Source organism: Alosa alosa, chromosome 3 (assembly GCF_017589495.1).
Source record: "Alosa alosa isolate M-15738 ecotype Scorff River chromosome 3, AALO_Geno_1.1, whole genome shotgun sequence".
Lineage (NCBI taxonomy): Eukaryota > Metazoa > Chordata > Actinopteri > Clupeiformes > Clupeidae > Alosa > Alosa alosa.
This window is the reverse complement of record NC_063191.1, coordinates 27,251,204-27,256,604: the sequence shown is the minus strand read 5'-3', so window position 1 is coordinate 27,256,604 and position 5,401 is coordinate 27,251,204. Positions and strand designations below refer to the sequence as shown.

At 43.4% G+C, this 5,401-nt stretch overlaps 1 pseudogene; it reads right to left on the bottom strand.

Moving 5' to 3' along the window:
- Positions 1-845: 845 nt before the first annotated feature.
- On the bottom strand, positions 846-2,457 carry LOC125292170 (annotated as a pseudogene).
- Between the last annotated feature and the right edge of the window lie 2,944 nt (positions 2,458-5,401).

Sequence of the window (5,401 nt, the reverse complement as noted above, 5' to 3'; positions counted from 1 at the left end):
ACATCACATGCAATGTCCTTTAGTCCAAGGTACCGGGGAAAATATCTTCTGGAATGCCGTATCCAGGCCTGACATGACAATATCCCCACATGTAGACTGATCTTTTTGCCTGTAAAAGGGCTGTTTCTTTCTCTTCTTACACTTCCTCTTCCCCCTCCCCATCCTCCTCTTGCTCCTCCTTGTCTTTATCCTCTAACTTCACCTCCTTGTCCTTGTCATTCTCTCCCTCTCACTTCTTCACCTCTGCGTCCTCTTCCTCCTCTTCTTCCTCCTACTTCTTCACCTCCACGTCCTATTCTTCGGCCTCCTCTAATTCTTACTCTTTCACTCTTCCTGCTCCCTCCATTGTACCCATTGTACATTACCTGTGGCTTATTTATAGTGCTTAGGCTGATTGCAAAGTGAACTAATTATCTAAAACAGTTTTCACATGAGAAAGTGTGCCAGACAGCAAAATAGTGTAAATAATAGCCATACATGTGTATAGATTTGCTAGGAGTGTGTTGATCATTTGGAAATTGAGTGTAAAGCACAAGTTGTGTTTACAGTTCCGCAAAAAGAGTGCTGTGCAGTGAATTGTGCCTACAGTTGTGCAAAGTGTGTGTTACAAAATTGCAAACTGAGTGCTAAGCAGTGTTTGTGCTTTTAGTTTTGCGAACTCAGTGAGTGGTTTTGCTATAAGTATTAATAGTTTTAGAAATTGTGCTATAAGAATCACAGTTGTGTTTAAGCATTCAGAAAAAACTGTAAAATCATAAGATTTGACTATTTTAGTCTCTGACTGAAGACTATTTTAGAACACAACCACAATACTGTACACAATAAAATAGTCAGCAAAGCTGTTATCAGTTTTCAAACACTTTTATTTTCAGTGAAAAACAACATTATGGAAAATCCTTATGGACACACAGACAACATGAAACAAATATTTATACAACACACAGACAACATGAAACAAATATTTATACAACAATTATATTTTAGCACACATTTTCTAGGTAATGCCAGAATCTCATGGGTCTCATCATAGTTCTGTGGGATTCTCAGAGGGCTCCAGATCATAGATTCTCAAGTGGGTCAGATCACAGGCCGGCGTACTGTAAACACACCAGCCATCTCTTTAACACACATCACTTAGACACACACTCTTACATTCACATGTGGATCATTAACAGATTTCAGTTACACTGCCTTCCATGGTTAGAGGAGGAACAGTGGAGACATGACATGGCAGGTGAAGTTTTTCCTGGATGAGCAGTAGGCAGCAGTTAGGCCTACTGCAGTTCTCCTTAGTGCACCCATTCACTCACACACTCTTGCAGGGTACACTAATCACATACACACACTTGCACAAAATAATGCCTGCCAATTAAATCAGTGTTAGGGCTTCATATGACATCAGTCTTCAGCACCACTTAGTCCAAAAGTAATAGTTTAACAACAAAACATAGTCCTCAAACATACATCATATATTATTATTAAGAATAAATATCATCACAAAGCCATGGCTTGTCATTTGTCAAACGGAAATAAACGGAATCAGTGCAAATCTTGAAAGTATTTGAGGTGTCACTGAGTTCCCGCTACCTCGGCCATGGACAAAAGTTATTGTCTCTTGACGCGGGGGCGGAGTAGAAGTGGAAAACAGTCTCTTATTCTTCTCTCGTTCTCTTCTTTCTTTGAGAACTCTTTGCGGAACATCTCATGTTTTTAAAAAGGTTCAACTCTTCTCCGCATTGTGCTGTGCGAAGGTGGTCATGGTCGAACGTTCAAGCAGCAGGTGGAAGTGCGCGTGCGATAATGGCTTCTCACTGGCCCCAGCCCGCGATGCCAATCTCCTGCTTGTAGCGGTGGGTCAAATCGTTGGCCTGGTGTGTGAGTTTTGACAGCACCCCGTGCAAGCCCTTCAGATGGAACCGGAACAGCTGCTCCAGGTCAACCTCTTCGCTCGTTTCGTTGTCGTTGGCGCGGGGGGCTTCTTGTGCGAAGCTCTCTTTCTCCTTGCGTCGCAGCTCATCCGCGCGCCCCAGAACTCCCCACTCGATGTCGTTGCGGATTGACTTGAGCTGCGTGTAGTAGCTGAACATGTCGGCCTCAGCGTCCCGCAGGTAGCTCCTGGCGCGCTCACCTCCGGCTCCTTCTCGTGCTCCAGCGGCACGTCACGCAGCAAGCTGGGCACCATCACCGTCTGGTCCATGTTGTTCACGGCGCCGATGAAGCGGTTCATGGCGTTCAGCAGAGAGTTCTTCTGGGTGTAGGTGTCCGTGATGCGCATCATTTTGACAGACTATGCGTTGTTAACAAACTCAGGAAAGATAAAATAAAAGGAATGTAGTAGTCTTCAAGTTCAGCAAACAGGAAAAAAATCGATGCGTATAGTTATTGGTCCTGTCAGGTTCAAGTTTTAGTTTCGTTCGAGGAGTCTTGCGTTATTTTCTCCCGGTTTACTTTCAAGCTTGTTCTGGCTTGATCTATGTCCCACGCCGTTCTTATAGCCTTGGCGGTTTCGTGCGCAAGGGCGTGTCTGCAACCTGTTGGTCCGGGTTGATTTGTCCTGCGGGTAAAGCCGGATTCTAGGGATGACACAGAAACGGCGAAACTCTGAGCACGTCCCTCTCTTGTGTAGACTCAATACTAGACTCAAACAAGCAAAACACAGAAAGAATGTTCGATTCCATAATGTGGAGACCTACATATGTCAACAATAAACTTACAGCCTCTTGAAGTTGTCATGTGGAGGCAGGAACCTCGCATATTAATGATTGCATTAGGCCTACATTATGTTCTTGTTCATAATTTCGTACATGACAGGATTACAAAGAGGAAGTCAAAGTATGGTGACACAGATGTTGATGGTGAGAATGAAAATGAAATAATCTTTGGTTGGTGTTTATGTTTCTTGTAGTGATTTCTTATTTTGGTTTCTGTAGGTTGGATAAATGTGGGACATTTTTTGCTTTTCGATTTTATGTAGTAGGCTATATTAAGCTACAATGCGAAGGCAACACATTAAATCCACATCCAATTTTGATCAAAGGGCCCTACAGCTTTGGTTTTCCCATAGTCCCACTGACATTCATTAGTTTGGGGAAGAGCCGCAACCACTGGAGCCAGGTGTCCTGCATTAGGCAGTGTCCCACATTACAACACTTTAGCAAGTTTCTTGTAGTGATTTATTTTTTATCTTTCTTGTGAATTAATGTATGTTTGCGTTGTTCATCCCTGCACACACACACGGACTCGAATCCGCGAAACAGCAGCACCTCCAATCGGGAGTTGAGCGTGCAGACAATCGAGCTAAAACCCCAGGCTTCTAGCTTTCATGCCAGCAGGACTCTTGAGGCGTCGGAGAGTGAGGTTTACCAACATTTCACACGCACACAGCTAAGCTAGCTGGCATCCGTTACACTCACCCCCCTAAACCTCACTCCTGATCCTTGTCACGGCATCAATGTAACCGTAACAGTAAAATGTGACCGAGGTTTAGGCCTGTGCCTGCGGACCTTAGCGAGTTGCACAACCCATGCAGGGTAATTCAGACATGGCCACACTCTGTGTGTTGAGCTGTTGACTGTGTCTGTGCATTATGGGACAACACTGATATGCTTGTTGCCTTTATCCAACAACATCCCTTCCTATCTAAGACCATACAGGATTTACAATGAACACACACACACACACACACACACACACACACACACACACACACACAAATAAACACACATACAAATACACACACACACACACTCAGACACACACTCACACACATACACACACACACACACACACTCACACACAAATAAACACATATACAAACACACACACACACACACACACACACACACACACACACACACACTCAGACACACACTCACACACATACACACACACACACACACACACACACACAAATAAACACACATACAAATCAGAGTTTCCGATAGAAAAAAATGGTGATCAAAGTGACCGGCAGAGGTTTCGTTTTCCGGACATTTTGATGATATGCCGGTCAAATATCTTATTATCGCTTCTTAATTAGTCAAGTTGAGGAAAACTGGAGACAGGCTATGTAGCTTAAAGAACGACATAATCAGTCTGAATAGAATGCAACATGTTCATTAGCCTAACTTACGTAAACATGCCTAACAAGATCTAGCCAGTATCTATGTTTTCATTAACAGCAAGAGTCCGCTTTGTTCATTGTTTTAAAAAGGCTACGTTGTTTGTTGCTGCTACCCACGTTATCTCCAGTGGGAACTGATTAACTTGCACAGATGCGCAAACACAAGAATGAGCGCTCACACCACTAAGGCTATAATTTATTTGATAACAATAAATTAAGAAATGTTTCCTATTCTGGGAAATGTTTAGTTTCTTTTTCTTTCGGTCCGCGGTTCAATGATACCGTTTAATTGTGCGCGGACCAGCAATCTCCTCGTCGAGGAGGCCCTAACTCTGCAGATTATAGACATAGAAAGCATAGGTCTACTGTATGCTTTGGGTACAGAACACATGTTGCATGTCCAGTGTACACAGAGAATGACAGTGTTTTGGAGAGGCTGCAACCCCGCAACTCCACTTCCAACGTCATGATTCCGACAGATACGCCCGACACTTCTGCTTTTTATCTGGTGGTGGTGGAGTTGACCGGACATCTGAGGCTTCAGGCGTTACCAATTTATCATCATCCATCGCGTCTGGCCTCTGAAAAAACTTTTAAGGCTAGTCTTCCTGGCCTGGCCATGTTTGAATCGCCTCACTCATTTGTTCGTTGTTTAACATGGACGTTTTAACCGTGCGCCTCCTATTTGAAATGTTTCCTATTTGAAATGCAGCATAGGCTATGCGTGTTGTTTAATAGCTTTCAAACGGTAGAGCCTGTACATTTAAAAACATAGCCAGATGACGGATTGCTTAGGCTTACATTTTAAGGCTTATTCTCAAATTCAGATTGCGTTAGGGGGACGTGATTATTAGCCAATTTCAATCGGACAATTTGACCGGAGAGATTTAATTTTGTCGGACATTTCATTTTTTCCCGGCCAATGACAACCCATGAAACATATGAAATATACATGAAACATATTGTCCTATGAAACAAACCATTTTCCATCTGTAGGAAGTCATCTGTAAGGGCAGATGTACAAAGGAAGTGTAATTAACAGCTTGGTCACTCTGCAGGAAGTGCCCGCTGTGCCTTGTCACACTGTGGCATGTGGAAGTCTCCTCGTCAGGAAAACAGCGCTCATCACCACCCTGCAACAGTCATCTGTGCTGCCCACAACTCAATTAGATTAGATTAGAGAACTTATTTGCCATTTGTACACACTCAGACAACTGGGATTTGTACACACTCAGACAACTGGGATTTGTACACGCTCAGGCTATTGAAACACACAAG